The following is a 13,035-nucleotide window of genomic DNA, read 5'->3' as shown; positions in this document are numbered from 1 at the left end:
TCTCCTGTTACAAAGCCCAATTTTGTGCATTCTGAAAATTATTGCCAGATTTTTGGCCCAGGTATCAGGAGAACATGAAGCGAAAGAGGTATTCTGAATTTCAGCTTCGAAGGCATCCTCGATTCTCTCTCCGGAGACATTACTTAGTGCCACCTTTCGACATCATGTTCTCCTGTTACAAAGCCCAATTTTGTGCATTCTGAAAATTATTGCCAGATTTTGGCCCAGGTATCAGGAGAACATGAAGCGAAAAGAGGTATTCTGAATTTCAGCTTCGAAGGCATCCTCGATTCTCTCTCCGGAGACATTACTTAGTGCCACCTCTTTCGACATCATGTTCTCCTGTTACAAAGCCCAATTTTGTGCATTCTGAAAATTATTGCCAGATTTTGGCCCAGGTATCAGGAGAACATGAAGCGAAAAGAGGTATTCTGAATTTCAGCTTCGAAGGCATCCTCGATTCTCTCTCCGGAGACATTACTTAGTGCCACCTCTTTCGACATCATGTTCTCCTGTTACAAAGCCCAATTTTGTGCATTCTGAAAATTATTGCCAGATTTTGGCCCAGGTATCAGGAGAACATGAAGCGAAAAGAGGTATTCTGAATTTCAGCTTCGAAGGCATCCTCGATTCTCTCTCCGGAGACATTACTTAGTGCCACCTCTTTCGACATCATGTTCTCCTGTTACAAAGCCCAATTTTGTGCATTCTGAAAATTATTGCCAGATTTTGGCCCAGGTATCAGAGAACATGAAGCGAAAAGAGGTATTCTGAATTTCAGCTTCGAAGGCATCCTCGATTCTCTCTCCGGAGACATTACTTAGTGCCACCTCTTTCGACATCATGTTCTCCTGTTACAAAGCCCAATTTTGTGCATTCTGAAAATTATTGCCAGATTTTGGCCCAGGTATCAGGAGAACATGAAGCGAAAAGAGGTATTCTGAATTTCAGCTTCGAAGGCATCCTCGATTCTCCTCTCCGGAGACATTACTTAGTGCCACCTCTTTCGACATCATGTTCTCCTGTTACAAAGCCCAATTTTGTGCATTCTGAAAATTATTGCCAGATTTTGGCCCAGGTATCAGGAGAACATGAAGCGAAAAGAGGTATTCTGAATTTCAGCTTCGAAGGCATCCTCGATTCTCTCTCCGGAGACATTACTTAGTGCCACCTCTTTCGACATCATGTTCTCCTGTTACAAAGCCCAATTTTGTGCATTCTGAAAATTATTGCCAGATTTTGGCCCAGGTATCAGGAGAACATGAAGCGAAAAGAGGTATTCTGAATTTCAGCTTCGAAGGCATCCTCGATTCTCTCTCCGGAGACATTACTTAGTGCCACCTCTTTCGACATCATGTTCTCCTGTTACAAAGCCCAATTTTGTGCATTCTGAAAATTATTGCCAGATTTTGGCCCAGGTATCAGGAGAACATGAAGCGAAAAGAGGTATTCTGAATTTCAGCTTCGAAGGCATCCTCGATTCTCTCTCCGGAGACATTACTTAGTGCCACCTCTTTCGACATCATGTTCTCCTGTTACAAAGCCCAATTTTGTGCATTCTGAAAATTATTGCCAGATTTTGGCCCAGGTATCAGGAGAACATGAAGCGAAAAGAGGTATTCTGAATTTCAGCTTCGAAGGCATCCTCGATTCTCTCTCCGGAGACATTACTTAGTGCCACCTCTTTCGACATCATGTTCTCCTGTTACAAAGCCCAATTTTGTGCATTCTGAAAATTATTGCCAGATTTTGGCCCAGGTATCAGGAGAACATGAAGCGAAAAGAGGTATTCTGAATTTCAGCTTCGAAGGCATCCTCGATTCTCTCTCCGGAGACATTACTTAGTGCCACCTCTTTCGACATCATGTTCTCCTGTTACAAAGCCCAATTTTGTGCATTCTGAAAATTATTGCCAGATTTTGGCCCAGGTATCAGGAGAACATGAAGCGAAAAGAGGTATTCTGAATTTCAGCTTCGAAGGCATCCTCGATTCTCTCTCCGGAGACATTACTTAGTGCCACCTCTTTCGACATCATGTTCTCCTGTTACAAAGCCCAATTTTGTGCATTCTGAAAATTATTGCCAGATTTTGGCCCAGGTATCAGGAGAACATGAAGCGAAAAGAGGTATTCTGAATTTCAGCTTCGAAGGCATCCTCGATTCTCTCTCCGGAGACATTACTTAGTGCCACCTCTTTCGACATCATGTTCTCCTGTTACAAAGCCCAATTTTGTGCATTCTGAAAATTATTGCCAGATTTTGGCCCAGGTATCAGGAGAACATGAAGCGAAAAGAGGTATTCTGAATTTCAGCTTCGAAGGCATCCTCGATTCTCTCTCCGGAGACATTACTTAGTGCCACCTCTTTCGACATCATGTTCTCCTGTTACAAAGCCCAATTTTGTGCATTCTGAAAATTATTGCCAGATTTTGGCCCAGGTATCAGGAGAACATGAAGCGAAAAGAGGTATTCTGAATTTCAGCTTCGAAGGCATCCTCGATTCTCTCTCCGGAGACATTACTTAGTGCCACCTCTTTCGACATCATGTTCTCCTGTTACAAAGCCCAATTTTGTGCATTCTGAAAATTATTGCCAGATTTTGGCCCAGGTATCAGGAGAACATGAAGCGAAAAGAGGTATTCTGAATTTCAGCTTCGAAGGCATCCTCGATTCTCTCTCCGGAGACATTACTTAGTGCCACCTCTTTCGACATCATGTTCTCCTGTTACAAAGCCCAATTTTGTGCATTCTGAAAATTATTGCCAGATTTTGGCCCAGGTATCAGGAGAACATGAAGCGAAAAGAGGTATTCTGAATTTCAGCTTCGAAGGCATCCTCGATTCTCTCTCCGGAGACATTACTTAGTGCCACCTCTTTCGACATCATGTTCTCCTGTTACAAAGCCCAATTTTGTGCATTCTGAAAATTATTGCCAGATTTTGGCCCAGGTATCAGGAGAACATGAAGCGAAAAGAGGTATTCTGAATTTCAGCTTCGAAGGCATCCTCGATTCTCTCTCCGGAGACATTACTTAGTGCCACCTCTTTCGACATCATGTTCTCCTGTTACAAAGCCCAATTTTGTGCATTCTGAAAATTATTGCCAGATTTTGGCCCAGGTATCAGGAGAACATGAAGCGAAAAGAGGTATTCTGAATTTCAGCTTCGAAGGCATCCTCGATTCTCTCTCCGGAGACATTACTTAGTGCCACCTCTTTCGACATCATGTTCTCCTGTTACAAAGCCCAATTTTGTGCATTCTGAAAATTATTGCCAGATTTTGGCCCAGGTATCAGGAGAACATGAAGCGAAAAGAGGTATTCTGAATTTCAGCTTCGAAGGCATCCTCGATTCTCTCTCCGGAGACATTACTTAGTGCCACCTCTTTCGACATCATGTTCTCCTGTTACAAAGCCCAATTTTGTGCATTCTGAAAATTTTTGCCAGATTTTGGCCCAGGTATCAGGAGAACATGAAGCGAAAAGAGGTATTCTGAATTTCAGCTTCGAAGGCATCCTCGATTCTCTCTCCGGAGACATTACTTAGTGCCACCTCTTTCGACATCATGTTCTCCTGTTACAAAGCCCAATTTTGTGCATTCTGAAAATTATTGCCAGATTTTGGCCCAGGTATCAGGAGAACATGAAGCGAAAAGAGGTATTCTGAATTTCAGCTTCGAAGGCATCCTCGATTCTCTCTCCGGAGACATTACTTAGTGCCACCTCTTTCGACATCATGTTCTCCTGTTACAAAGCCCAATTTTGTGCATTCTGAAAATTATTGCCAGATTTTGGCCCAGGTATCAGGAGAACATGAAGCGAAAAGAGGTATTCTGAATTTCAGCTTCGAAGGCATCCTCGATTCTCTCTCCGGAGACATTACTTAGTGCCACCTCTTTCGACATCATGTTCTCCTGTTACAAAGCCCAATTTTGTGCATTCTGAAAATTATTGCCAGATTTTGGCCCAGGTATCAGGAGAACATGAAGCGAAAAGAGGTATTCTGAATTTCAGCTTCGAAGGCATCCTCGATTCTCTCTCCGGAGACATTACTTAGTGCCACCTCTTTCGACATCATGTTCTCCTGTTACAAAGCCCAATTTTGTGCATTCTGAAAATTATTGCCAGATTTTGGCCCAGGTATCAGGAGAACATGAAGCGAAAAGAGGTATTCTGAATTTCAGCTTCGAAGGCATCCTCGATTCTCTCTCCGGAGACATTACTTAGTGCCACCTCTTTCGACATCATGTTCTCCTGTTACAAAGCCCAATTTTGTGCATTCTGAAAATTATTGCCAGATTTTGGCCCAGGTATCAGGAGAACATGAAGCGAAAAGAGGTATTCTGAATTTCAGCTTCGAAGGCATCCTCGATTCTCTCTCCGGAGACATTACTTAGTGCCACCTCTTTCGACATCATGTTCTCCTGTTACAAAGCCCAATTTTGTGCATTCTGAAAATTATTGCCAGATTTTGGCCCAGGTATCAGGAGAACATGAAGCGAAAAGAGGTATTCTGAATTTCAGCTTCGAAGGCATCCTCGATTCTCTCTCCGGAGACATTACTTAGTGCCACCTCTTTCGACATCATGTTCTCCTGTTACAAAGCCCAATTTTGTGCATTCTGAAAATTATTGCCAGATTTTGGCCCAGGTATCAGGAGAACATGAAGCGAAAAGAGGTATTCTGAATTTCAGCTTCGAAGGCATCCTCGATTCTCTCTCCGGAGACATTACTTAGTGCCACCTCTTTCGACATCATGTTCTCCTGTTACAAAGCCCAATTTTGTGCATTCTGAAAATTATTGCCAGATTTTGGCCCAGGTATCAGGAGAACATGAAGCGAAAAGAGGTATTCTGAATTTCAGCTTCGAAGGCATCCTCGATTCTCTCTCCGGAGACATTACTTAGTGCCACCTCTTTCGACATCATGTTCTCCTGTTACAAAGCCCAATTTTGTGCATTCTGAAAATTATTGCCAGATTTTGGCCCAGGTATCAGGAGAACATGAAGCGAAAAGAGGTATTCTGAATTTCAGCTTCGAAGGCATCCTCGATTCTCTCTCCGGAGACATTACTTAGTGCCACCTCTTTCGACATCATGTTCTCCTGTTACAAAGCCCAATTTTGTGCATTCTGAAAATTATTGCCAGATTTTGGCCCAGGTATCAGGAGAACATGAAGCGAAAAGAGGTATTCTGAATTTCAGCTTCGAAGGCATCCTCGATTCTCTCTCCGGAGACATTACTTAGTGCCACCTCTTTCGACATCATGTTCTCCTGTTACAAAGCCCAATTTTGTGCATTCTGAAAATTTTTGCCAGATTTTGGCCCAGGTATCAGGAGAACATGAAGCGAAAAGAGGTATTCTGAATTTCAGCTTCGAAGGCATCCTCGATTCTCTCTCCGGAGACATTACTTAGTGCCACCTCTTTCGACATCATGTTCTCCTGTTACAAAGCCCAATTTTGTGCATTCTGAAAATTATTGCCAGATTTTGGCCCAGGTATCAGGAGAACATGAAGCGAAAAGAGGTATTCTGAATTTCAGCTTCGAAGGCATCCTCGATTCTCTCTCCGGAGACATTACTTAGTGCCACCTCTTTCGACATCATGTTCTCCTGTTACAAAGCCCAATTTTGTGCATTCTGAAAATTATTGCCAGATTTTGGCCCAGGTATCAGGAGAACATGAAGCGAAAAGAGGTATTCTGAATTTCAGCTTCGAAGGCATCCTCGATTCTCTCTCCGGAGACATTACTTAGTGCCACCTCTTTCGACATCATGTTCTCCTGTTACAAAGCCCAATTTTGTGCATTCTGAAAATTATTGCCAGATTTTGGCCCAGGTATCAGGAGAACATGAAGCGAAAAGAGGTATTCTGAATTTCAGCTTCGAAGGCATCCTCGATTCTCTCTCCGGAGACATTACTTAGTGCCACCTCTTTCGACATCATGTTCTCCTGTTACAAAGCCCAATTTTGTGCATTCTGAAAATTATTGCCAGATTTTGGCCCAGGTATCAGGAGAACATGAAGCGAAAAGAGGTATTCTGAATTTCAGCTTCGAAGGCATCCTCGATTCTCTCTCCGGAGACATTACTTAGTGCCACCTCTTTCGACATCATGTTCTCCTGTTACAAAGCCCAATTTTGTGCATTCTGAAAATTATTGCCAGATTTTGGCCCAGGTATCAGGAGAACATGAAGCGAAAAGAGGTATTCTGAATTTCAGCTTCGAAGGCATCCTCGATTCTCTCTCCGGAGACATTACTTAGTGCCACCTCTTTCGACATCATGTTCTCCTGTTACAAAGCCCAATTTTGTGCATTCTGAAAATTATTGCCAGATTTTGGCCCAGGTATCAGGAGAACATGAAGCGAAAAGAGGTATTCTGAATTTCAGCTTCGAAGGCATCCTCGATTCTCTCTCCGGAGACATTACTTAGTGCCACCTCTTTCGACATCATGTTCTCCTGTTACAAAGCCCAATTTTGTGCATTCTGAAAATTATTGCCAGATTTTGGCCCAGGTATCAGGAGAACATGAAGCGAAAAGAGGTATTCTGAATTTCAGCTTCGAAGGCATCCTCGATTCTCTCTCCGGAGACATTACTTAGTGCCACCTCTTTCGACATCATGTTCTCCTGTTACAAAGCCCAATTTTGTGCATTCTGAAAATTATTGCCAGATTTTGGCCCAGGTATCAGGAGAACATGAAGCGAAAAGAGGTATTCTGAATTTCAGCTTCGAAGGCATCCTCGATTCTCTCTCCGGAGACATTACTTAGTGCCACCTCTTTCGACATCATGTTCTCCTGTTACAAAGCCCAATTTTGTGCATTCTGAAAATTATTGCCAGATTTTGGCCCAGGTATCAGGAGAACATGAAGCGAAAAGAGGTATTCTGAATTTCAGCTTCGAAGGCATCCTCGATTCTCTCTCCGGAGACATTACTTAGTGCCACCTCTTTCGACATCATGTTCTCCTGTTACAAAGCCCAATTTTGTGCATTCTGAAAATTATTGCCAGATTTTGGCCCAGGTATCAGGAGAACATGAAGCGAAAAGAGGTATTCTGAATTTCAGCTTCGAAGGCATCCTCGATTCTCTCTCCGGAGACATTACTTAGTGCCACCTCTTTCGACATCATGTTCTCCTGTTACAAAGCCCAATTTTGTGCATTCTGAAAATTATTGCCAGATTTTGGCCCAGGTATCAGGAGAACATGAAGCGAAAAGAGGTATTCTGAATTTCAGCTTCGAAGGCATCCTCGATTCTCTCTCCGGAGACATTACTTAGTGCCACCTCTTTCGACATCATGTTCTCCTGTTACAAAGCCCAATTTTGTGCATTCTGAAAATTATTGCCAGATTTTGGCCCAGGTATCAGGAGAACATGAAGCGAAAAGAGGTATTCTGAATTTCAGCTTCGAAGGCATCCTCGATTCTCTCTCCGGAGACATTACTTAGTGCCACCTCTTTCGACATCATGTTCTCCTGTTACAAAGCCCAATTTTGTGCATTCTGAAAATTATTGCCAGATTTTGGCCCAGGTATCAGGAGAACATGAAGCGAAAAGAGGTATTCTGAATTTCAGCTTCGAAGGCATCCTCGATTCTCTCTCCGGAGACATTACTTAGTGCCACCTCTTTCGACATCATGTTCTCCTGTTACAAAGCCCAATTTTGTGCATTCTGAAAATTATTGCCAGATTTTGGCCCAGGTATCAGGAGAACATGAAGCGAAAAGAGGTATTCTGAATTTCAGCTTCGAAGGCATCCTCGATTCTCTCTCCGGAGACATTACTTAGTGCCACCTCTTTCGACATCATGTTCTCCTGTTACAAAGCCCAATTTTGTGCATTCTGAAAATTATTGCCAGATTTTGGCCCAGGTATCAGGAGAACATGAAGCGAAAAGAGGTATTCTGAATTTCAGCTTCGAAGGCATCCTCGATTCTCTCTCCGGAGACATTACTTAGTGCCACCTCTTTCGACATCATGTTCTCCTGTTACAAAGCCCAATTTTGTGCATTCTGAAAATTATTGCCAGATTTTGGCCCAGGTATCAGGAGAACATGAAGCGAAAAGAGGTATTCTGAATTTCAGCTTCGAAGGCATCCTCGATTCTCTCTCCGGAGACATTACTTAGTGCCACCTCTTTCGACATCATGTTCTCCTGTTACAAAGCCCAATTTTGTGCATTCTGAAAATTATTGCCAGATTTTGGCCCAGGTATCAGGAGAACATGAAGCGAAAAGAGGTATTCTGAATTTCAGCTTCGAAGGCATCCTCGATTCTCTCTCCGGAGACATTACTTAGTGCCACCTCTTTCGACATCATGTTCTCCTGTTACAAAGCCCAATTTTGTGCATTCTGAAAATTATTGCCAGATTTTGGCCCAGGTATCAGGAGAACATGAAGCGAAAAGAGGTATTCTGAATTTCAGCTTCGAAGGCATCCTCGATTCTCTCTCCGGAGACATTACTTAGTGCCACCTCTTTCGACATCATGTTCTCCTGTTACAAAGCCCAATTTTGTGCATTCTGAAAATTATTGCCAGATTTTGGCCCAGGTATCAGGAGAACATGAAGCGAAAAGAGGTATTCTGAATTTCAGCTTCGAAGGCATCCTCGATTCTCTCTCCGGAGACATTACTTAGTGCCACCTCTTTCGACATCATGTTCTCCTGTTACAAAGCCCAATTTTGTGCATTCTGAAAATTATTGCCAGATTTTGGCCCAGGTATCAGGAGAACATGAAGCGAAAAGAGGTATTCTGAATTTCAGCTTCGAAGGCATCCTCGATTCTCTCTCCGGAGACATTACTTAGTGCCACCTCTTTCGACATCATGTTCTCCTGTTACAAAGCCCAATTTTGTGCATTCTGAAAATTATTGCCAGATTTTGGCCCAGGTATCAGGAGAACATGAAGCGAAAAGAGGTATTCTGAATTTCAGCTTCGAAGGCATCCTCGATTCTCTCTCCGGAGACATTACTTAGTGCCACCTCTTTCGACATCATGTTCTCCTGTTACAAAGCCCAATTTTGTGCATTCTGAAAATTATTGCCAGATTTTGGCCCAGGTATCAGGAGAACATGAAGCGAAAAGAGGTATTCTGAATTTCAGCTTCGAAGGCATCCTCGATTCTCTCTCCGGAGACATTACTTAGTGCCACCTCTTTCGACATCATGTTCTCCTGTTACAAAGCCCAATTTTGTGCATTCTGAAAATTATTGCCAGATTTTGGCCCAGGTATCAGGAGAACATGAAGCGAAAAGAGGTATTCTGAATTTCAGCTTCGAAGGCATCCTCGATTCTCTCTCCGGAGACATTACTTAGTGCCACCTCTTTCGACATCATGTTCTCCTGTTACAAAGCCCAATTTTGTGCATTCTGAAAATTATTGCCAGATTTTGGCCCAGGTATCAGGAGAACATGAAGCGAAAAGAGGTATTCTGAATTTCAGCTTCGAAGGCATCCTCGATTCTCTCTCCGGAGACATTACTTAGTGCCACCTCTTTCGACATCATGTTCTCCTGTTACAAAGCCCATTTTTGTGCATTCTGAAAATTATTGCCAGATTTTGGCCCAGGTATCAGGAGAACATGAAGCGAAAAGAGGTATTCTGAATTTCAGCTTCGAAGGCATCCTCGATTCTCTCTCCGGAGACATTACTTAGTGCCACCTCTTTCGACATCATGTTCTCCTGTTACAAAGCCCAATTTTGTGCATTCTGAAAATTATTGCCAGATTTTGGCCCAGGTATCAGGAGAACATGAAGCGAAAAGAGGTATTCTGAATTTCAGCTTCGAAGGCATCCTCGATTCTCTCTCCGGAGACATTACTTAGTGCCACCTCTTTCGACATCATGTTCTCCTGTTACAAAGCCCAATTTTGTGCATTCTGAAAATTATTGCCAGATTTTGGCCCAGGTATCAGGAGAACATGAAGCGAAAAGAGGTATTCTGAATTTCAGCTTCGAAGGCATCCTCGATTCTCTCTCCGGAGACATTACTTAGTGCCACCTCTTTCGACATCATGTTCTCCTGTTACAAAGCCCATTTTTGTGCATTCTGAAAATTATTGCCAGATTTTGGCCCAGGTATCAGGAGAACATGAAGCGAAAAGAGGTATTCTGAATTTCAGCTTCGAAGGCATCCTCGATTCTCTCTCCGGAGACATTACTTAGTGCCACCTCTTTCGACATCATGTTCTCCTGTTACAAAGCCCAATTTTGTGCATTCTGAAAATTATTGCCAGATTTTGGCCCAGGTATCAGGAGAACATGAAGCGAAAAGAGGTATTCTGAATTTCAGCTTCGAAGGCATCCTCGATTCTCTCTCCGGAGACATTACTTAGTGCCACCTCTTTCGACATCATGTTCTCCTGTTACAAAGCCCAATTTTGTGCATTCTGAAAATTATTGCCAGATTTTGGCCCAGGTATCAGGAGAACATGAAGCGAAAAGAGGTATTCTGAATTTCAGCTTCGAAGGCATCCTCGATTCTCTCTCCGGAGACATTACTTAGTGCCACCTCTTTCGACATCATGTTCTCCTGTTACAAAGCCCAATTTTGTGCATTCTGAAAATTATTGCCAGATTTTGGCCCAGGTATCAGGAGAACATGAAGCGAAAAGAGGTATTCTGAATTTCAGCTTCGAAGGCATCCTCGATTCTCTCTCCGGAGACATTACTTAGTGCCACCTCTTTCGACATCATGTTCTCCTGTTACAAAGCCCAATTTTGTGCATTCTGAAAATTTTTGCCAGATTTTGGCCCAGGTATCAGGAGAACATGAAGCGAAAAGAGGTATTCTGAATTTCAGCTTCGAAGGCATCCTCGATTCTCTCTCCGGAGACATTACTTAGTGCCACCTCTTTCGACATCATGTTCTCCTGTTACAAAGCCCAATTTTGTGCATTCTGAAAATTATTGCCAGATTTTGGCCCAGGTATCAGGAGAACATGAAGCGAAAAGAGGTATTCTGAATTTCAGCTTCGAAGGCATCCTCGATTCTCTCTCCGGAGACATTACTTAGTGCCACCTCTTTCGACATCATGTTCTCCTGTTACAAAGCCCAATTTTGTGCATTCTGAAAATTTTTGCCAGATTTTGGCCCAGGTATCAGGAGAACATGAAGCGAAAAGAGGTATTCTGAATTTCAGCTTCGAAGGCATCCTTGATTCTCTCTCCGGAGACATTACTTAGTGCCACCTCTTTCGACATCATGTTCTCCTGTTACAAAGCCCAATTTTGTGCATTCTGAAAATTATTGCCAGATTTTGGCCCAGGTATCAGGAGAACATGAAGCGAAAAGAGGTATTCTGAAATTCAGCTTCGAAGGCATCCTCGATTCTCTCTCCGGAGACATTACTTAGTGCCACCTCTTTCGACATCATGTTCTCCTGTTACAAAGCCCAATTTTGTGCATTCTGAAAATTATTGCCAGATTTTGGCCCAGGTATCAGGAGAACATGAAGCGAAAAGAGGTATTCTGAATTTCAGCTTCGAAGGCATCCTCGATTCTCTCTCCGGAGACATTACTTAGTGCCACCTCTTTCGACATCATGTTCTCCTGTTACAAAGCCCAATTTTGTGCATTGTAATTGTTTAGCACTAATTGTAAGCCATCGATGTACAATAGGAAATTTTTTTTTAATGTAGGTTAGGCCGTTGTTGTTCTAACTGCCTGAATTACTATGACATAAATACGACAGCGATTTCAAGTGATGTATATGTAACGATAAAAGCATTAATTTAGTAAATGTATACAATTCCCAGCAGTTCCTATGTCAATGTATGCCTAAAATGAATATAACCTAACCTACAATCGTCCGAAAATGTCATACATTGACTCCATCATGCTTTTATTGTGGCTCGTATATCCAGCTATCGCTTCAGTTTTACTAAGATAAGATAAGATAATGTTTGTGTGGATTTAGCTTTCGCTGATACCACAGTGTTTTATTCTTGATTCTTCCTTCCTTATTCTTCGTATTGGCTTGTCGTCTGAAATTTATTTGTTCGTTGTTTTGTTGGTTAGTTGTATTTCTATTATAGTTGTGTGTTCATGCTTGCAAAAGCTTGTGTTATGTTGGCTAGTGTTTCCATGTCATTACTAAAGGCTAAGGTCCTAATATCGTATGGAGCTTGTATTCCCTTTGTTTGAATGAAATTGATGAATTTGTCTGAGGCGTCTTTATTTAGGGGACATGTGAATATCAAGTGATTTAGGTCTTCTTCTTCATAACCACAATTGCATTTTGGTTCTGGAATTATGGAGAGTTTATATAAATGTGCATTTGTTCTGTGGTGATTACTTCTGATCCTGTTAATTATTGATATCGCTTTTCTATTTGGTTTTTGTTTATATTTGGTGAACCATTGTGTATTTAGCTTAATGTTTTCGTCTATTAGTTTAAAGTAACTGTTATTGTTTGTTTGTGCTTTTATCTCTAGATCGTTTTTCCAGTTTGTTATGGCTGTATCTTTGAAGATATTTTTTGCTTCTTTTATAGTAAGTTTTGTTGATATATGTTTTCCAACCTCTCGTCCTAATTTTGCCAATTGGTCTACTCTCTCACTATTCTCTACTCCTAGGTGGCCTGGGCACCATATGAAAAGAATTTCTTTACGTATGGTCTGACATCTGTATGCTAGGAATTTTATTTCTGCTATGAATTGATTTTCTTGTGTATTCTGGTTTGTTTGATTTAATTTAGTAATAAGATATTTGGCGTCTGATATTATTTTGCAGGATCTATGAGTGCTAGTTTTGAAGAATTTAATCGCTTCTATTATTGCTATTGCTTCCAGAGTTTCTGAAGAATGTTCTTTCATTATGCTAAATAATTCATATTTATCTAATTGGGGGATGTAAAAGGCTGCTCCTGCTTTTGTATTTTCTTCATTGCTGTTATCTCCTATTGTTTTTTTGTGTCCAGATCCATCTGTGAATATTTCTAATTCATGAGGTGGGAGTTCAGATAGTTTTTTGGTGAATGCTTCGTTTGGGTTTTCTGCTAGCTTTATGATTTCGCCTATTTCT

This window comes from Andrena cerasifolii, chromosome 8 (genome assembly GCF_050908995.1).
Source record: "Andrena cerasifolii isolate SP2316 chromosome 8, iyAndCera1_principal, whole genome shotgun sequence".
NCBI lineage: Eukaryota > Metazoa > Arthropoda > Insecta > Hymenoptera > Andrenidae > Andrena > Andrena cerasifolii.
Note: the sequence above shows the minus strand (reverse complement) of the source record.